Source organism: Euprymna scolopes, chromosome 6 (genome assembly GCF_053919585.1).
Source record: "Euprymna scolopes isolate OS-2025 chromosome 6, ASM5391958v1, whole genome shotgun sequence".
Classification (NCBI taxonomy): Eukaryota; Metazoa; Mollusca; class Cephalopoda; order Sepiida; family Sepiolidae; genus Euprymna; species Euprymna scolopes.
In genome coordinates this window covers 28,677,550-28,700,482 of record NC_136487.1, presented here as the reverse complement: position 1 = coordinate 28,700,482, position 22,933 = coordinate 28,677,550, and the positions used below count along the sequence as shown (strand labels likewise).

Below are 22,933 nucleotides of genomic sequence, written 5' to 3'. Positions count from 1 at the left end.
CAAGTTGAGGCTGCCATTTTGGAAGATCGGCGCATTACTATTCGCCAAATAGCCCAAGATGTCAAGATTAGTATAGGGTCTGTGGAAACTATCATTCATGACCATTTGCATATGCATAAGGTGTCTGCCAGATGGATTCCCAGATTGCTCACACCATTCCAGAAGCGAGAACGCGTCGAGTGCTCGAGGATGAATTTGGAGATGTGCAAAGAAGATGAGTCAAAATTTTTCAAAAGACTAATTACACGGGATGAAACCTGGGTCCATCACTATGATCCAGAGACTAAAGCCCAGTAAATGCAGTGGAAGCACTTGGACTCGCCACCTCCAAAGAAGGCAAGGGTGAAACCCTCCGCTGGCAAGGTCATGATCACAGTCTCTGGGACCAGGACGGAATAGTGATGACAGATTTCCTGGCAAAGGGTACCACAATTACAGGAGCCTATTATGCTTCACTTTTGAGGAAATTAAGGGAAGCTATCAAAATCAAGAGGTGGGCAAGATCAGCAAAGGTACCCTTTCCTGCAGGACAACGCTCTGGTCAACAACTCGCATGTCACCAGATCAGAAGTACGGGCGTGTTCTTATGAAATCCTCCCCAATTCTCCCTACTCTCCTGACCTTTCACCCTCTGACTTTCACCTCTTCCCAGCCATGAAGTTGTTTTCTAAAGGAAAGCGTTTCCCAGATGATGCAGCCTTGATTTCTGAAGCCACGTCGTGGTTGGATGACCAACCTGGGGTGTTCTACAAAAACGGTCTCCAGAGCTGCATCAAACGATGGGAGAAATGCATAACTCTGGGTGGTTCCTATGTAGAGAAAGACTAATAAGTGTGCCAAGTTTCGTTGCTCTAGTGCCGTGGGAAGTGGGTCAGGGCCATTACTTATTGCACGCGCCTCGTATATATATTTATATATATATATATTTATATATATATATATTTATATATATATATATATATATATATATATATATATATAATTAAGTCACTCAGATTTTTAAAGTCAAAGCTAAACAGCAAGGCATACCCTAATCATTCATATTTATTAGTCTGTGTCATTTGACATAGACGATTAAAATTCCAATCGCTTTCATCGCTTACATATTTTACCAAGTTTCACATGATGTTATAAAAACTGATAGCGATTCCTTGTTTTCACTAAGGACAAATCTAAAATGGTATCTATATTTTATGGGAATTTAGCGAAAAGATAACATGCCGCTAAGAATCATAAAAATAGAATAAATTTTAGTCCGCTCACCATCAAAACTCAAATCCTGTGTCCTGTGCTCTATCTGTACAAAGCAGTGCAGATCATGCATCGGGCTTCACAGTCATCAACGAAGTCAGAGTGTCAATAAAAAAAATATGATGAAGAAGACGTCGTCATCCACATGGATGGACAACCATAACTACCTTATAATAATATTAACATTGATAATATTACTCTCTTTCCATTTCTGTTGTCTCCAAATTGAAAACGTTGAATAATGTTTGTAATGATGATAATATTATGTATAACATGATGACGATAACAATAATAAAAATAACATTTTGTTTCGCATTTGTAATTACACTTCATCATGCAATACGTCACAACTAACGAAACTTGATAATTAGTCGATTTCAAATAGTTTATTCTACACGCAAACACGTTTACTATTTTGGAGACACGCATGCAAGAAATAAAAGAAAGGATAGCAATCATAATAGGTTTTCGTTGGACGTCGGATACGTAAGTTTAGTGATAAAATTAAACAATCACGCATCAAATGTGCGGTGATGAGGATACTATATACAAACAGAATTTCCTTGTTGCCATTTAAACATACATTTAGCTCTTTTAAACGAAGTTATAGGATTTGAAAATTTCATTAAATTACTCGGGTCTATGTTCGCGTTCAACAACCGCAAGGAGAAATAATTCAATAGTTCCGTACTTACATGCAAAAATGTAAATGTAATGTAAACAGACATCTTACTGCTTAACTTCCTACTTAGAATGCTCCTGTAGTCACAGTCTCTCACTCACAGTAACCTTTTATGTTTCGTTGGCGATTTACCTTGTTTGGAATTAATATGAGTAAAAAGATGTTCAAAGTTTTGACTGTGGGTTTCCTTGTGTAGTCAACTTTCCCGGGCAAAGTCAGGATACGGGGCCGTAAGCATGTATATTTAAACGAAAATTTCTGCCTCGTTTCTCTTGAAAAGCAAATATTTACATTACAGGTCTTGAAAGGAATCTTCTTCCAAAGGGTCTTTACAAGTTTTTAATGTAACCATGTTAGATAGTTCTCATTCGATAGATTTTCAGATATTTATAAATACTGATATTTTATGCTATTCTAACTAAAAATTGTTGGACTGGAATTTCAGCGGACATAAAAGATTCTTTCGACAGGCAAATAAAAAAGACAGTTGCAACTTATAATAGATTTTAATAGAAAATACTTTACGACCTCTTTCTTTTTTCTCCTAACCAGTCTCCCCTCCTGCTCTCTCTCTCTCTCTCTCTCTCTCCTTCTCTCTCTTTCTCACCTTCTCTCTCTCTCTCTTAATAACGAACAGAGAGAAAGGCGACAAGAGAAGTTCATTTTCATTTTCGAGGTTCACAGTTCTTTTCAAATAATAAATTTACTGTTTAATATCAAGTTTTAATTGGCAATTTATCTAAACTGATTACAAAATCAATAGTACTACTATTACTTATACTATTAAAATTATGTCGAAATTTATAATTAGTAAAATTCCTCCAATAAAAACAAAGTTACGTGCAGAACAAACATCGTTGCGGTAATTTCTTGTCCCTTTATGGTATCAACCGGTGCAGCTGTCACCTTACCAACCTTTTCTTACCGACCATCGACTTTATGGTGAAACAAAGATATTGTTTTCTGTAGAAGTAAAATAGATAATGTGTTTTCTTTGTCCTGTTTTTCTTTGACGGATACACGGATATAAATATGCAAAATGGCACTCGATAGAGTGTACATCTGCGCCAATGTACATCCATTTATTTATTTATTCCATTCACAAAATCTTCAGCTGTATCACCTTCTGCATAATCATGTTAACATAACGTTTCTGATTAGATCATCGAAGTTAAGCAACGCTGAACCTAGTTAATACCAGATGGGTGAAAATTTGGGAATAATAGGCGCTGCATGTATTCAATTAAGCGGATAACTATAATATGTCATGAGCCAGCACGGAAGTAGTAACGCTTGGAAAACTGTCATGAGAATGCTAATGTCAGTGCAAAATTTGGTATAGGAGAAAATTAGAATACCTACTAGACACTATCTTCGAGTGTGTAAGATCTCTCTGTACAGAGGTTTGTCAGGACAACCTGGCATGAGAATACTTCTACCTATAACCCTGACTAAATATTCAAAATCAAGTATTTGCGGCCCAAATAAAATCTTCTCGGTGTGACTAATCCTCACTGGTTTTTATAAGGAATCGTGCACTTTTTCCAAGTCATATTAGCCCAAGTAACAGCAAAGACTCGGATACTCAACCAGACTAGTGTTGTATATTAGCTTTCTTGGATCATTGCCGAATTACCTGAGTAATTATTATTATTATTATTATTATTATTATTATTATTATTATTATTATTATTATTATTATTATTATTATTGTGTAGATTGAATTAGATTTTTTAAGAGAAAATGCAATTCAATGATAAATATGGTTAAATGACGTTTTAGGAATTTAACTTGACTAGATTCTATAGACAATAGCCAGAAGGAATTCTAAATAAATAAAAACAAGCATGTTTTTAGAAAAAGGAATGTTAGTTTTCATAATTAGTACAAGCAATAATTTAAAGATAGATCTGACATCCAGAGTTTGACGTAGAGGTTACTTAAGATGGCGTAGATCTTAGGAGAGAGCTTGAAAAGACACGTGTCAGAGTCAAGAGTTGGAAGTCACTCGAAGATCTCAGTCGAAGAAGTCGGGGAGAAGACATCGTGGAAGCCGGTGAAGTCAAGATCAAAATGTGAAGTCAAAGCGTCGTAATATCCGAAATGTTGACACGGTGTGTGAATAAATGTTATGTGAAATATAACTTCTTGTGATGTTATCTTTCGAAGAAACAAGTATTCATTGCAGTTGCTCATGTCATATTAAATGTTTCGAACTCTTAAATGTTTATAGACTTGGTCTATTATATACACTCCTCTTCTTCTCCAACAAAGAACATTTGTCTAACTCTCCATCAATGGAACATTGTTTCATCTCGTCGTTTGAAGCCCCCTCGTGTACAAGCATTTGTTATCCCCTCAAAATAACATGTCGATATGTCTACGTCATCGTTTCAGTTCAGTTCAATCAAAGTATTGTTCATCATAAAAGTTATATACATCCTGTATGTCGGTTTATATACACCAATATTTATTCACTGATAATTTGATACCCCGCTATGGACACATGAAATGCATTAAAACAAATCTAATTCAACTACAGGATAATAATGATCTTCTTGTTTGAGTAATTCGACGATGCCCCAGGAGTGCTAATATGCAAGACTAGATGAATTCTTGTCCTGAAATCTGATAAGACCGCAAAAAGTATACTACAGTGGACCCCCGACATACGAGATTAATTTGTTCCCAGATGAAGCTCGTATCTCGAATTAAAATAGCACCATTAAGGATACGTAGTGAAACATGACACACCCGACCACCTAGCGGTTGCATCTGGAAACTCGTAACTTGGATTTTCGCTCGTATGTAGCGCCAGCGGAGGATTTTTGCTCTGAAACCATCTAGTATCTCGAATTTCTCATAACTCGAGTAGTTCGTATGTCAGGGGTCCACTGTATAATATATTTAAATAATTAATTGGGGAGAGGAAAATTATGTTCTCAATTTCTTTACCAACTCGGTGTTTGTCATGTAAAGGAAAACTTTCATGGAATATTCGAATATTTATGGGTCTCATATAGAGATCAAATGTTAACCCCAGGAAGGCGGTTCCTCGATATCTGAGAACTTTGACTGAAGTAAAGTGACACAAAACATCAAACTAAAGACAGCAAAAGATAAATCCCACCTTTTGCTTCAAAAGCTGTTGCTCTTATGTTTTTAAGAAAAAAAATGTTTGCATTGCCTTTTTATAGAGCCACTTAATTTTTTATTTGACCTTCGAGAAAAATTTCAAAACTGATTGGGTATAAGAGTTAATCAGTCAGCCTATTCACGCTCTCCATTTTCTTCAATCTAATTGTTTTGATCTTTTATGTCTGGGAGTAACCAAGTTGGGGAGTTGGGCAGCTTGATATTTGTTCACATTACATTTACTTTTTGTTTTTATGATCAGAAAAACAGTGAGCAAGAATAGAAAAAAACAAACAAACAGTCCGATAAAAAGATATCATAGTAGAAAATCTTCCAGCATCTATGGGACCACTACAATGGAGGGGTAGAATTTTGTTGCTTGTCGGATGGGTCGCAGGTATTTACGCTGAGGGAGTAAACATTAATATGAGCATATTCCGTGTAAGTGTTTGTAAAATAAGCACACAAAACATAGCGGCGATACGAAAAAAGCTGGAGTTCAACAGACAGTGCAATTCCTATCAGGTTAGAACAGTTTTTTCGCGATCTATTCAAGAGGGTTAGGTTAGTCGTTGATGCACTACCCAGATGTGGCAACAATACTCTATGGAATTGTATCATTTCAGCAAAACGTTGAAAGACAAACAAAAGAACAACAAAAAGAAGTATTACTGCTTCATTTTAGTAGCAAAATTGAGTTACCTTTGATCTTGCTCCGCCCGGATAAAACTCAATCCTTTTTTCTTTGACTTTCGCGAAATGGAGTTTGCCATTTCAGCTCCGTAAAGAGCTGCAAGTAAGTTATACTTAAATGCATCGAAGATTATCATTAGCGATTTTTACAGTTAAAATTTTTTGTATTGCATTCTACCTTTATGAAAACTACTTCCTGTATTTAAAAACGATAAATAAATAAAGTTATCTGTTATATTCTTATATTTAATATATTAATAGCGGTCAGGTCTAAGTTAATCCCCCTTCACCTAGAGAAGTTAATGCTTAAGAGGATAACCCACAGACAACGAATAGATCATATACTACGCTTTGAATTATTTATTTCTCCTAAGAATAGTACTCTGTAAATTTTTCGCTGTCTATCGAATTCTTAACTAGATTCATTAGTAAATAGTACATATTTATTCTATAAATAACCTCAGATACTTTATCCCCAATTGTTTAACTGTAATTTTATTTTATAAATAATTACGAATCGTTTGTTTAATGCAATAGATTATATATAGTAATGTAGTTGTATTAGTTTATTGAAATGTAAAGATTATGATGTGTCTGTTTATTCTACCCGTACATATGAGAAGAAGCGGTGCTATATAAATGATATCTGTTAAGAAACTTCAGTCGGTGATGTGAGGGAAGTGAGAGAACTTAATGGAAAGAGAGTAAAATTGTTTGCTACCGTCTGTGTTGGATTACGTATTGAGAGATGCAATTTATTCAGAATAAATATAATATCTTGTGTACGATGACGAAGTATACTAATAGTTTAGGGAACACACAATCCGGGAAATGATCATTGTACTGATTGTAAAAGATTTGTTTGAAAAGCGTTTGTTTATTTCCCTATTGGATCTAGAGTTTCAGGGAAAAGGCAACTTTATTTTATTATATAGATATATGTATACATATAGAATTTAATTGGAATCATATGGGAAGCTGGACAACAAAAAATGTCAATAAGACACTCGTAACACTTTCTAAAAATAGACCTAAAATTTTCTGTATTTTGTAGCAATGGAAGCAAATACCCCGATCTTTAAATAGGAGAGAGACTAAAATGGGAGGAAATAAAATAGGGGTGTAGTTTTTTTAGTTGATGGTTTACTTCCATAAGGGTCGACTAAGAGGTCAAGGTCGCTTTAATCCTGTTAGAGGGCTGGATAGTGAGTTATAATATAATGTCTCAGCGCCCTGTAATATTACACTTTTTAGAGCGTTTCCTGCTTGGCGTCGTTGACAATACTATACGGCGATACTTATAATCTGTTGAAGCACGACTTCTCTCAAAACATTGATAGCAGTAGTAGTTGTGGTAGCAATAGCACCACCGCCGTCACTACTACTGCTGCTATTACTACTATCCATGTTTTCAGAGCGGCTGTATCGTCGTCAAACGTCACGACACCAACCAGAAGACGTTCTAAAATGTGTAATATTTTGTGACGCTGAGACATTATCTAATTAACTTTTATCAATAGTAGTAACACTACTACTCTTACTACTTCATTATATAAAGTAGTAGTAGTAGTAGTAGTAGTAGTAGTTGTTGTTGTTGTTGTTGTTGTTGTTGTTGTTGTTGTTGTTGTTGTTGTTCCTCCTCCACTGGTCCTCAACTAAAACCACTTATCCCTCTAGGGTGCGTCCATTATTTGTAGGATCACACAAGTCAGTTAATTGCTTGTGATTGCAGCACTCAAACAGTGTGGGATGAATAGGGAAAACGGGTTTATACATATGGATAGAGAGCAAAACAGAGAGTGGATGTGAGTGAATAAAATAGTATAAATTGTCTGTGGGTTTGTGTATCTATTTATGTGTGAGTAAAGATCGAAGAGACAGAAAGTAAGGGGTTATTTAAATTAAAAAAAATAAGGTAGATTTCGCACGGGCAAGCTTAGTTGCATCAGAATCTTCTGAATCCCTCTTACGTATATGAGTCTACAGCCTATATATATATATATATATATATATATATATATATATATATATATATATATATATATATATATATATAGGAGAACAATAAGAATGCTAAACTGCTAAACGAATTTACAAAAACTATATATTGGAAAATATAGATCGGTTCATTTATTCAATAAGGGAATACAGACACTTAGTTGGGGATAGAAGGGACTCTTTTCGCCAAGGAATTTCGAAGCCTAATGCTTCTCATCAGAAGAGTAGAGAAGATGCTAGTTAACATAGTGGGGGATGCGACGTCTAACGTGGGATTCATAAGGAACGAAATAGATCAGTTAAAATTATAGATGATGTTGGGGGAGTTTTATCGAATTCTAAATAAAGGAGAAACGTATTATATAGAGTGTAAAGTCGATTGTAAGAGAAACAAACAGGAGTTGTCTCTTTTCTTATATATATATATATATATATATATATATATATATATATATATATATATATATACAAACACAGTGTGGCCCACTTAAAAGTATTCTGATCTCTCTAATCTTTCTCTTACGACCAACTGACACCACAAGACAAAATGCAATTCTTTTTCCAACAAGATGGCACTACATACCACACATCTCACAGATCACTGACTCGACTTTATGATATGCTTACAGACGAGAAAACAATAAGAAAAGGGTTATGGCCACCACATTCCCCGGACTTGTCATCATGTGGTTGTTATCTTTCGGAGACTTTAAAACAAAACGTTTATGCAAATAATCCTCGCAATATAAACCAACTAAAGGATAACATTACCAACGCTGTCAGGAGAATCTAAATAAACGTGATCTGTAAAATATAAAAAAGCAAGACAGATTAAATAATCCAATGCGATTATACTATTTGAACTGTATTAAAAACAGACACATTTCTTTATTCTGTATCTTTTTTAAAGTGTTATGTAATTGTTAGGGCCGTGACAACATCATATTTGAGTCTTGAGTATATATCCGTTAATATCTCATATGTTTTTATGTACACTGATGTGGCTCTCGATTGATTAAGTTTGTTTAACTGTGTCTAACTCGAGAATCAGAAGACTGAAAATAATATGCTGTTGTCACAGCCCTAGTAATAATGTAAGCAAAATTGGTTAGTAACTAATGTAATACTATATGGTAATTTTTACGATCATTAAAACATACTGTCCAAAATGACGTTGGCCTTAATAGAACGGGAAAAGATAACACAATATCAGAACTTAAAAAATGATCTAAAAACGAAATGGCGTCTGAAAGAAATAAACATTATACCGGTTGTAACGGGAGAAAATGACTTAAAAAAAGAAGCTTCAGAGATACTTAGAAGCAATCTCAGGAAAACCAAGCTGTAACGGAATACAGTCATAAAGGGAACAGCGTCTGTTCTTGAAAGAACTCTCGGATATAAATTTAAATCGTAATGAAGTTAGGTGTAAGCTCCAGGAGTTATCTTCCTTGATCTCTTAAAACTTGCTGAAGTAAAATCAATAGAAAGACACTTTAAAGAAATGAAAACACTTGACAAAAGCTTGATATCTCCGAAATATCGAGAAATTCATATCAGACTTCAATAATACTGAAGAAAAGTTGGAAACAACAAAGAGTTAACTACAAAAAAAACTCATTCTGAACCAATATTCAATTTTCTTTCTAACAGATGCGGATATATTCACACGTTATTATAGTCTTCTATGATGGCAGGTATTAATTAATGCTACGTAAACTATAAAATAATGTTACTAGTTCATAAATACATGCAGACACTAAATCTTTAATCTAAAAAGGATTTTGTGTGCTAAAATCTTGCATTCATTGTGGGATTCAAAAAGCAAAAATTTCGCCAACCTCTAATTTGAAAACGAACATCTTGTTAACATCGTTAGAGTCGCGTTAAATATCAGTTCTCACATTGCTCCTTTTAACGATTACTTGTGTTTAGGGTCACTTGCAAAACTTGAAACGATCGCTTGAAATATAAAACTTTACATGTGGAGTGAAATTGTTATAAATACCGTCTGAGATTAAGATTGAGATTCACCAGCCGTATAAACAAAACATCTAGTTCAAGTAAAAACGTAGCTTATAATGAACAATGGAACGGCATGAGTGACTTTCCTATAAGATGGGATCATAGAGTGCACAAAGAAAGCGGGTAGAAACATATTGATCATGAACTACTAAATCCTATAAGATACAAAAGGGTGGGTCTCTCTCTCTCTCTCTCTCTCTCTCTCTCTCTCTCTCTCTCTCTCTCTATCTATCTATCTATCTATCTATCTATCGCTCGCTCTTTTTCGCTCTATCTCGTTCTCTCTCCCATACAACATATTCTCTCTCTTTCGCTGTCTCCTTAGCTACCGACAAATGAAATTAAACAACGAAAACCCAATAAAAAAAAGGTATCTTCGTAATACTGACTTCGATAAATCCTTTCATCTAATACGTAGAGCAAATTTCCAACTGTCTATTACACCTCCTGACTTGTGTCACTGCCTGACCGAATGGGTATGGCTCAAATAGTGGGCATTTGTTACATTAATCTTGGTCTAATCTATCTTTGTAAACAACTTATTTGTTGATGATTACAACAATAGCTGTTGGTCAGTAGCATAAACTATCGTTTCTCTTCGTCTGCCCAGTTTTAAGACAGCGATGTTTATTATCACGGCTTCACCATTTACTATATGACATTATAAAAGCACTTGGAGTATAGAAACATCCATTACATCTTTTCGTTTCCAAACTATATACACAAGCTTATATGGATGAGGTAGGAAATCAAATGATAATGTCTGGCGTTAACTCGGGGAAAAATAAATATATATATATATATATATATATATATATATATATATATATATATATATATATATATATATATATATATATATATATAGGCAATTTTTTACGACGTGCCCCGACGTATTATAAACACCTCAATCTCCTCATGTTAAGAACGGCTTTCGGAATAAACATTCCCCAACCCCGAAAGCCGTTTTTAATATGGCGAGATTGGGGGTGTTTATCCTGAAAGCCGTTCTTAATAGGGGGCGGTGGAAGGTGTTTATACTACGTTGGATAGGTCGGAAAAAATACCGAATGTTATTATGAAAATCGACGAAGAAACGGAACAAAGAAACAGTTGCAACGTGGTCGTAACTTTTTAATTGTGTCGTCACACTTCAAACTTCTCGGGCCCACACGCCGTCTAGCACCGCTGCAAAGAAAAAACAAAAAAAGGAGACAAAAAACCGACTCAGCAGCTTTCTAAGTGCAGATGAAATGCATTTATCGGTGCTTCTTCCAAAATAATGCATTTCATTATCTTGCCAAGTCTTTTCGCGCACAAATGTGTTTTACAGCACCCTGTCATTTAGCATGTGCTTTTTAAAAGTCTTTCTCTCCGTCACTTCACACGTTCATCATTCCTGGCTCGCACTTTGCTTCTCTCGCTTTACCACGAGCTGTCCTTTTTTCTTTTTATTTTTCTCTCTTTCTTCTTTCCGTGATGTCAGTGCGTGCACACTTGCTTAATTTGCATATGTAGTAAGACGGCTGCTGATGATGATATTTTCGATAGTCAGCTATCATACGGCTTCTGCTGATTTTCTCACACAAAGTCTTTTTTCCTCGCTACCTCGTGTATCTTACTCGTATCACAGCTCATCAGAGCGGTTAGACCAGCAACTACCTCAAGATAGGATTGAAAGTCGACTGCCATATATATATATATATATATATATATATATATATATATATATATATATATATATATATATATATATATATATATATATATGAACCAGCAAAACAATACTGCATGTGGATGACTATAAATGCTCCTTATCTTGGGTTGAGCATATTGGGGAGCGAAATAACAAACTACTGCTAGCGTAAAAAGCAATGCTCTTTGTGTAAATAAATGGCGCTTAGGTCGTTTGAATAATGTTTATAAACATTGCAATTTCGCATGCCCGTCTCAGCAGTAGCCAAATAGCGTAATGCTGAGAAGCGTTGACTGTCGCCTAGGCGGTCGAGTTTCAATCCAGACTTGAGGTAGTTGCTGGTCTTGCCGTACTGATGAGCTGTGATACAGCGAAACACTACTGTAAGTGGATGACATATATATGTATATATATATAAATGTAACTCTTGGTTCGTTCGCAATTAATTGTCTAAAAACCCACTGGACGGATGGCGTCCACGTTTTGGTATAATATGTTTACTATATCCATGTGTGCTTTTATATATTTCTTTTTTAATTATAACATTATATTTAATTTTTCTATGATAAATAGGTGTTTTTCTTTGTACCGAGAGGCTATTTTTTATTTAGGGACAATTATTTATTACCGCTTCCTGTCACGTGACCAGTGTTACAATTTAGCGGTTTTCCTGCTAGATCTGGAGATTTCGTTTGCAATCTAGCGGGGAATTCTAGAAAATCTGGAGATATTTGGCACCCACACACCCGCATTAGATTATTAAAAAATAAAGAAAAGCGCTTGAAAATACTTTAAAACATAAAATAAACTCATTCATGTAAGTAAAAAAAAAAGTAGCATTTATTGCCTTTGGTAACAATTATTTATTGATTATTTGTTTTGATTTTCACCTTTTTTTCGACTAACCATTCTTAAATCTCACTATAAAATCGATTTTTCCAAGTACATTTTAGGTGGGGGGGCATTCCAACCTCCGAAGTTTAGTTTAAAATACGATCTAAAAGTGTAAAAAGCAAGAAACAACAGCAAAAAAAACAAACTTATACCAATACAGTAGAATTTAATTATCTACCAACCTAAATACTTTTAATATGCTAAAACAAAGTTTTTTTGTTTTTTATTTTTCTAATTTCAAAATATGTTGCACCATTATTGTGATGTTTAATTTGCAGTATATTTCAATTTAACTTTTATTATAAAAAGTTTGAGTTTATGATTTTTTTCCTGCAAAAAAAAATACCCTCTCTGAAAAAACAGGCAAAACTAGCTGATAAAATATGTAAACCTTCTGGGGAGCTAAGCGCTTCAATATAATTCCAGAAACATATAGTGAGAAAACACGGAACATTATGGAGTTTTTTTTGGGGGGGTAGTGATTTTTGAAAATTTCAGACGATAAGTTAAAAATCTAGCGATTTTCTGGACATTTCTTTCTCCTGATCTCGCGGGGTTTTTTTTAAATCTCAGTTGACAACATTGCATCACTAAAAATACACTACAGGCTTAATGTAAACAGAATGTGTTTACAATATCGGTAAATTTTCAATGGGTTTAATTACAGAATTATTGATAATGAAACCATGTGATTGAACTTTAATTTAAATTAACCACACGTGTGCCGACGCTCAAAGTGTATACACATTTTGACTTTACTTAAAAATTCACCAAAAATCAGGAAATTAACGAATTTTAATGAAAATTGCAGTATTTTTCAAATAATGATCGCAGAATATAATGAACTAATTATTTTTACTTAACTCTTAGTGAAAATGTTTTATTTTGTTTAAACAAAAAATACCTTTACTAAAGTTATGGTTTTCAGTAGTAAAGAATTTATTTTTGCTTTTTTTAAAGCATCGTAATTTGTAACAATAAAAAATAATTTTTACGGTAACATTACGAAAAAAGCCCCTAAAGTCCGTATTAATGTATTCGATATAACTCGAAGAAAAATGAATTCTCGCATACTATTCAGGAAATTAAAGATTCAATTAGATTCCTATTTCAGTCACCTAAATTATTTAGGGTGAAATGAGTTTAGGAATTTATAGCCAAACCTAAATATTTTTTTGGTAAATATCCAGATACGCTACTACAGAACATCGACCACTCTAATTTGTTTTTTTTTTGGGGGGGGGAATGTGATGTTGGGACGCGCGCGCCCCAACATCACATCCGCCCCCCCCGCTCGCGCCCCCAATGTACAAAGTAAAATCTTCGGAAAATGTTAAATGGTGTTCTAATTGGTAAATGTCGGTGCGTTACTTACGGAAAATTTGAAAATTCGATGTTCCAGGTAAAAAAAAACAAAAAACAGATAAATTACCCCCCTACTCCAACTTGGTGTGCTTTCCTTTTCTTAATTTATTTCTTTTTCAGCTAATTTTAAATTTTCCACCTAAAAAGCGCTATAATGTATTTTTGAAAATTAGAAAATTCTATGTCCTAGAAAAAAAAATCCCCTCCCCCCAACGTAGTTTGCTTGGTGAAGCCGTCGTTTATGCTACAGCGTGCATGCGCGTAGCATAAACAGAAGCTGCAAAATGGTGGAAAGAAGTTCGTGGGTTCAGGGGTAAATACCATGCAAACGGTAAATTTGCCCCAAGTTTGACTATCAGATTCGTTGTCAGCGACCTCGATTACCTATACAAAAACAAATTAGAGTGGTCGGTGTTCTGTAGTAGCGTATCTGGATATTTACCTTTTTTTTTTTTTTCTTGCTTAAAAAAAATAGCATTAATACAGTAAGTTAGCTAAACTGACTTTTTCGTTTAAAAATGGAATTATTTCCCTTTTGTTATTAAATTTTTTTTTTTAATGAATATTTTGTGTTTTATATACATAAAGTACAATTGTTGAATGTTACTGTTTTGATTATATTCGTTTGGGGGGACACAATTAAAAAATTAAAAAAGAATAAAATGAAGCTAAATTTAAGTTTCCGTTCTATTTTTACAACAACCGTAAAACAGTGCATACTCAGCAAGTTTTATCGTAATTTATAAGCATATTGAAACACTAAATCAACATTTTATTTTATTTTTTTTCATGATTAATGATGGAAGTATTTTTCTGTTTATTTTCTTAACATCTCTTAAAAAAATAAATAATTTGTACATTCTCTTGAAAAAAAGAATCAAACTTTTCTCTACTTTCACATGTGTTCCATTTTAACAAACTGAGCCACAGCAACGCGTGGCCGGGTACAGCTAGTATATATATATATATATATATATATATATATATATATATATATATATATATATGCACATTTCATTGAAGAGCAGAGACAACTCTTGTTTGTTTCTCTTACAATCCATTTTTTTTTCTTTTTGGCGAACTAGTTTCCGAACATTCTGTTCGAGTGGAAAAGGAAATTTGCCATATTCGCGACTGTTTTCGACTTCCATAAGCCATCCTCAAGCGAATGATGAAAAATAATAAAATAAATAACGTCATGAATTGAATGGAAAGTCGATTAAAACCGTTTAAACCCGTTTAACATACTTAAAAGCATTTAAGCATGCCATCGACTTCTTCGTATTGAGCTTGATTAATGGTTGTTGTTTTTTTTTTTTTTTAATACTTGGGAGGCGTACATCACAGTGTGAGACAGATTACAGTGTTTTTTATTAGTATGTCTAAATTCGCTTTTGGGGGGTGTCGTGTGCTGTGAGGTGCTGATAAATGGAACTATTCGGAGGAGATAGGTGACATGTTAGTCGAAGAGAGATGATGGTTCGAGTCATGCCAATGTAAGTGTTATTTTTGGAGACACATTTCCCTATGGGGCATTTAAAGACGTACACAGCATTTTTAGTTTTGAGCATACTGTCGTCGGATGTAGGGTTATTGTTTATTAATAATTGGCTTGTTTTTAAATTTTTGTAATAAATAATAAATCTTATTTTTAGAGATTTTCCGTTGTTAAAATATGTTTGTGTACTATATTTTTTATTATTTTTTCGGCTATTTTATAATTTGTATTCATCTAGTTACAATAAAATGTTGTTGTTGCTGTTGTTGTTAATAATAATGATAATAATAATAATAATAATAATAATAATAATATTATTATTATTATCATCATCATCATCATTACTGTTAGTGTTTTTATTATTGCGGTTAAAGTATGTTTAATCTGCAAGTCAACCAAGTAATTTAGGAAGTTGTTATTAATTAGGGTTTGTTTTATGTCATAAAGTGTCTTATAGATTATTTCGTTAGTGGAAGAAATGCGTTTGGCTCTGTAGATGAGATTTTATAATTTTATATCTATCTGGGCATTCGCTTTTATAATTGAGGAGATATGATTCTTTACTGGCAGTTTTTTTTTCTTTTTTTTTTTTTGTATGGGTAGGTAATAAATTTAGTTGGTATCAACTTTAATTTCTATACCAAGGAAGGGACTATTGTTATTTATATTTATTTCATGTGGGAAATTTAGTACGGAATTATTTTTAGTGCGGTTTTAATTTTTGTTAGTTCGCCTAAGTTTTTCGTTAATAGAAGTATATATCACCAACGTACCTAACGTAGATGGATGGTTTAGGTACGATATTAAAACTCTGATTTTTAAATTAGTCATATAAAATTCGGAAAACAACGGAGCTAGAGCAGAACCCATTGAAACGCCGTCGACCTGGATATATAGGCTGTGATTGGGCCATAGAAAGGGACCTCAGTGGTATAGGAAATTAGTAGTTTTCTTAGTGTGTTAGGGTTGATTTTTAAATGTAGGAAGAGTGGGATATATTCACCTATAATTTTATTTAATTTAATGGAGTCGATCTGTGCGTTGCTCGCTGTGATTAATTTAATTTTTTTATTTTAGTTGTTCGGTAGGGTTTCTATTTACGTTTTTTGAATTTACATGTATCGGATAGAATGTCTTCTAATTTGTTTATATATAGTTCGGTGGACATTAAGATGAATCTATTGGATTTATCGGCGCGTTTAATGTGATAATGGTTGAAATCGCCCTAAACTCTAGACCCAAAACTGAAGAGCCAGTGCTCAAAACAACGAGATATTATAAAAAGGCTGACTGTAAAGCCACCAGGGAACTAATCAGAGATGCCCCATGGAGAAATATTTTTTCTTTTCCTGCTGAACAGTGTGCAAACGAAACCATTGAATGGTTCAAAACTGCAATCGAAGCGCATGTTCCCATGCGGAAATTCTTTAGCAAGCCCCACTCTCCCCAATGGTGTACTTCGACTTGCGCAACTGCCATTGCTCAAAGGCAGCATGCATTCCGCAGGTTTAACCGACATAAGTCCAGTTCAAACCGACAGAAGTACTTAGAAGCTAGAAGTAACATTAAGAAAGAAATAGCGACAGCTAAGAGGGAATTTAGGGAAACCACTAAAAAACGCATCGAAGCACAAAAACTAGGAACTCGTGACTTCTGGAAAATCTACAACAGTGTAGTAAATAATGGGCAATCAACAATTCCCCCACTAACCAACAATCACGAGGTTGTTTGCTCAGCAACCGAAAAGGCTAACATGCTTGCCAGTCGGTTTGCCTCAAACTCCACACTGGACCTTTCCAACCACCCCCTACCTCAATTTCCTATGCAGACAGACGCCACACTAGACGATCTGAAAATCACCCCTGCTCAGGTGCATGCTATCATAAAAAACCATGACACTTCAAAAGCATGTGGACCTGATATCATCCCAGCTGTGCTATTAAAAAAGTGCTCAGCCGAAGTAGCTCCAGTTTTCTCCAAACTCTACAACAAATGCCTTAATGAATCTTGCTTTCCGGGCTGTTGGAAAACTGCTTCTGTGGTACCAGTATTCAAGAATTCTGGCGAAAGAACTGACCCATTAAATTATCGCCCTATTAGCCTCCTCCCACTTTTTGCCAAAATATTTGAGACCTTAATTATCCATGGTCTAGTCCAGCACCTTACAGATTCTAAACTTCTGACCGACCAACAATATGGATTTAGACAAGCCCGTTCCACGGCAGACATCCTCACTGTAATCTCTGAACGCATATACCATTCACTGGACAAAGTGGGAGAGGGCACAGCGGTAGCTCTAGATATATCTAAGGCTTTTGACAGGGTATGGCATGAGGGTCTCCTCAGGAAGATTAGATCATACGGTATCACTGGTAGAATACTTAACATAATTAAATCTTTCTTAGATAAGAGAAAAATCCAGGTTGTCCTCGACGGTCGTACATCTAAACAATATGATATAAATGCGGAAGTGCCCCAGGGATCTATCCTTGGACCTCTACTGTTCCTGATATTCATAAATGACCTCCCTGACAAAATTGCCTCTGAGATGGGTATATATGCTGATGACACCACACTCTATAGCAGGCACGATAGAAAAACAAATGAACATATATCTAAAGTAATGGCAGAAACACTAGAGGATGACCTCCAATCAGTAGTGGAATGGGGACAAAAATGGATGGTCACGTTCAATGCCGCCAATACTAAACTGGTTTCATTCAATAATTACAAGAAACCTTCTGTACCACCTATAGCAATGCCCAACGACTCTTTATCTGAGAGTACGTCTTTCAAACTCCTTGCCCTAACATTTACAGGAAACATAAGTTTGAACAATTACATCGAGGGCATTGCCAGGGCCGCTGCAAGAAAGGTGGGCTCTCTCTACCGTGCTAGAAAACTTCTAACACCCGAAAGTATCCTGTGCCTCTATAAGGCAACCATTCACCCATGTATGGAGTATTGCTGTCATATTTGGGCTGGTGCATCGGCTACTAGTCTCTTGCTCCTTGACAGGGTTCAAAAGATAGTCGCAAATCTGATAGGCCCTAAACTGGCATCTAAGCTTCAGCCTCTGTCCCATCGACGAAACGTTGCATCCCCCTGCCTGTTCTACAAGTATTTTAATGGTGAATGCTCTGATGAACTGCAAGCACTTGTGCCCCCACGACGTGAACACCCTCGACAGACCCGACAAGCTGCAAAATCCCACCCCCACACTGTAGAGATCCCTAGATGTAAAAGATCTTTCTACTCCGGTAGTTTCTTCCCCAGAACCGCTAGACTTTGGAATTCCATTCCAGGTCACTGCTTCCCCAACTGTACTGACATGCAAAAGTTCAAGTGCAACGTGAACCAACATCTTGCTGCCCAAATCCCTACATAGTACCCCAGTAGTTGTTTCCCCTGATAGTAGCCCCCTACACCAAAGTGGCAATGTGCCTTGTTTGGGGTGAAAATGTAATTAAAAAAATAAAAAAATGTTTATGTCCGGGTTATTTTTTAGTTCAATGGCGGATGTTCTAAGTTTTTTAGTAGTAATTGTGTTTTTGGAGTATTGCTTAGGGTTTTTTTTTATAGCTTCAGTTTTAAGGAGGTCGTGAATGTTTGGATCTACTTTAATTTTCTTTTCGTCTGATAGTTTTGTAACATGCTGGTATAAAAGTTCTATTTCAACTTTTTTTTTGGGGGGGGGGGGGCTGTATTAAATTTCTTTTGGAGATGACAATTATGGCCAAGATTTAAGAGTTCTTTTTCATAGGAACTTAATTGTAGTAGTGTTAAATTGATGTATGGTTCTAGGGGTCAGGAAGATTATTTTCTTCCTTTTTATAATCTATTTAGTTTTTTTTTTTTTTTTTTTTTTTTTTCAGAATATTTAGTTTTCGGTGTAATGTTGGGTGCGAAGTTTTAGAAGACATTTTTGGATTTGCTGAAATTGTTCCGCTGAAGTCTCAGATCGTATTTTGTGAGTAAGGTCTTCGATTTTCCTCGGGAGTTCTTCAATTTTCATTTTGCTATTCTTTATCTCGAGTTCGACAAGCTTGAGCCTGTAATTGCTGGTGGTTGGTTGATTTGGAGCTGTTGGATCGTACAATCTGAAATAAGTATATTTGGGCAGCATTTCTCCTTCATGCACGAATCCATTTTTTTTTTTTTTTTACGGATTAGTTTCCGAACATTCTGTTCGAGTGTAAAAAGAAATTTGCTGTATTCGCGAACGTTTTCGACCTCCATAAGTCGTCCTCAGGTAAGTGTATACATAACTACTTCCTTTTCTCCACGTTGAAAAACGACCCTGGTGTCTAACTCTGTCCCGTGGGGAGGCATTGTAAATAGGGACTACTTAATTTACTCACATAAAATTAATATACGAAAGTATAAATTTATGCATAAACTTTAAGTATTTACTTCAAAAGTGCTCAATACGTAGGTAGAGCTAGTTAGTAAGTTATAAAATATATATATGGCGATTAAGCTACACTGAATATTCCGCGTTTTATCCACTCTAGGATTCTTCAGGCTTAGCCTGAATAGTCCTAGAGTGGATGAAACGCGGATTATAAAACGCGGAATATTCAGTGTAGCTTAATCGTCATATATATTTTATAACTTACTATATATATATATATAGAGAGAGAGAGAGAGAGAGATATGCAGGATATGTTATGATTTGATTGTTTGAAGTCATAAGTAATTCTGAATTGTATACGTGGCATCGCCTGCACAATGGATTGAATTTTTAACCCCCGGAAGATTACAACTGAATTTAACCTCGTACTTTTTTCGTTATGCCACGGTACTTGCGCAAGACGATACTAAGGATACTATTGCGAATTTCTCAAGACTTCCACCAGGTCATAGTTGAGAACATGCTACCCCCCCCCGTGAATTGAATAAAAGGGTTTCGCTCGAAATTCCGTACAGATTCTACAGAAAGATTCCCGAGTTTGAAAAAGTACATCTGAAGAAGGTCGGCGGTTACATCGGGCGAAACGTTGTATGAATAAGACTCAAGATGAGAACAGTAGTCTGAATAGTTCAAATGCTGTAAGCTCTTCAGATATAAGTAAATTTACATACAAAAACTGGGCAGAGATTACGACATTTTGAGCATAGATTACTAACATGATGGCGTATGAAATCTGCTATGTGTCATTTTTATGAAAGGGGAAGAATAATAATGTGGAGTCTACGTTCTTCGCCGACGTCCATAATCAAAGGGGTGAACAGTCCCAAGCACATTTACAACCTTAACATTTCATCATGTGATTTTAAAGTGTCAATTCGAAAATCATTTCTGGTTATAACTAAATTTAAAGTATGGTTTCCAGCGCTATAAAACAGAGTTTTCTAAAGTAGGCCCCAGTGAGTGAAGTTGAGGGGCTCTGGAAGCCTTTTCTTAAAGCGGACCAAATGCAAATAAAATGGCTGTAAAAATTTGATTATTAACCTATTTTACATGAAAGAAGATATGATACATAACTACAGGTGTAAAATGTTTCAGGGTGGTTCATGAAAAAGGAAAAAATAAATAAATTAACAAAAAATGCAACAATTTTTTATTAATCAAAAACAAAAAAAAAAATGGTTGTAACCATTATCATTGTTTAGTGTTAAAATTTGAAATTAATGTTTTTCATATTTATTGTAGAAATTATGTTGTTAGTGCACCGTGAAAACCCTTTGCCCTGCTCAGGGGCTCCATGGTGTACTGATGTTTGGGAAACGCTTCTTTTAAAACGCCGAATAAAACGTATTTCTTGGAGAAGGCGTCATTCTAAGAGAGAAAACGCCGCAACGTTTAACGAGGAAATAAAGGCGGTAAAAAACAAAAACAGAATATCACGGTTAAACCCGACGAGATAAACATAGAATGAATGATAGAAAGAGAAAAGAAATTCAGTAACGGACGGATTAATTTATGAATGAAATTCTACAGGTGTGTAAGAAAATTATGTAGTCTTATTTCATAGTATTTAATGCAGTATTATTATTTTTTTTTGGTATTATTATACAAACACCGTGACAGGGTTAGGGTTAGGGTTATGGTTAGGGTTAGGGTTAGGGTTAATTCGCTGTCACGGTGTTTGTATAGTTTTACCTTTTTTTTAGTATATCGCAACCCCTCATCCACAAAAAATGAAGGCAATCCCTTAGCGGATAAAACAATAACTATAGAACAGATACTACACTACTACCAAAAGAAATGAGGAAATAATGCTCAATAAGTTGGTATCACGAAAAACGCACATATGTTACACTGTTCCCCAAGGAAGAGATAATACCTAAAAGGATTATTTCATAGCAACAGAATATATACTACATTATTCTACCCCCACCCCCCAAAAAACGAAATGGTAGTGTCTGGGGGGATGGTATCATATCAACGAATATTATACAACAGTACTCCTTTGAGTTGATCATTGAAGGTTAGTACTTTAGTCTGAAATATTATAATTAACTGAATTGAGGTAGTGCGGTAGTTAAACATTCATAGAAGTAATAGTATAGTTAGGATCCAGACAGACAGATACCAAATCTCTATTCGTAATATATTTCCATATATGGTTGTGCTTATAATATGTCGGTCGTTGTGCTTTCCGGCTTTTAACGCTTGTTGCAATCTAGAAATTTTGAGCTGAATTTTTTTTTATCCGTGAAATGTTCACTCTTCTTATTCTACGTTGCATGTTTTTTATATATATATATATATATATATATATATATATATATATATATATATATATATATATGTACACACACACTTGTGTTCCGTAATCGAGGACTATATAAACCAAATTTCTAGGACGATTTTTTATTTACCCATGCTCATATTGCATGTTAAAGGGTGATATCGTAATTAGTTGTTGCTTCTGTTATTTGTTTAATAATACGAATATATTTGAGTTTGAACTATCTTATCACCTTACACATAAAAAAATATTAGATCGATCGTCTGGTGTTTTTACTAAAATAATTTTTTTGCAAAGTCGTTTTTTTTCCAAACAAATTTAACGTCAATATAAAAAAGCTTAACTTCAAATTAAAACTGCGCAACTTCAAATTTGCTCAAATAAAATAGCTTTTGCGACTGACCTTCTCTCTATAGTTGAAATGGAACACATACATTCAATCTGTTGCCAAGATCGCTGTAAAAATGATCGGATCACTCTACCGCCCCAGTAGGTATCTCACTGTCGATGCAATCCTCTATCTGTATAAGAGCCAGGTACGCCCTAAAATGAAGTGCTCTTGCCACATCCGGGCAGGAGCTGCTCGGCGCATCCTATCCAGCCTTAATAAAGTTCAAAACCGGCTTCGAAACCTAACAGATGATGCCCTTTTCTCTTCCCTGCAACTTCTTTCTCACAGAAGAGGCCTTGCGAGCATGTCTCTGCTTTATCGTTATTTTCATGGCAAGCGCTTGACTGAGCTCCGATTTATGATCCCCTCTTGCCAAACTTTCACAAAAAACACCCGACTAGCTACAATCACTATATGCGATTCCCCCAACTTTCTAACTGTGTCTAAATCTAAATACAGATTCCATGAACAAAGTTTCTTTCTCAGAACTGCCACCTGTGAAACATTGTTCCGCTGGCCTGCTTCCCAGTTGAATACAACATGGTAGCCTTTAAATCCAATGTGAACAAGTTCTTTGTGAGCCGTCCCCATAAATAATTAAATTCTA

The 22,933-nt window shown here is 35.0% G+C and overlaps 1 protein-coding gene across 2 annotated transcripts in view; it reads right to left on the bottom strand.

Moving 5' to 3' along the window:
• The window catches only part of LOC145277591 (uncharacterized), a 351,477-nt gene that overhangs the window by 310,346 nt on the left and 18,198 nt on the right, over positions 1–22,933 (bottom strand). The gene's annotated exons all lie outside the window — the stretch shown is intronic.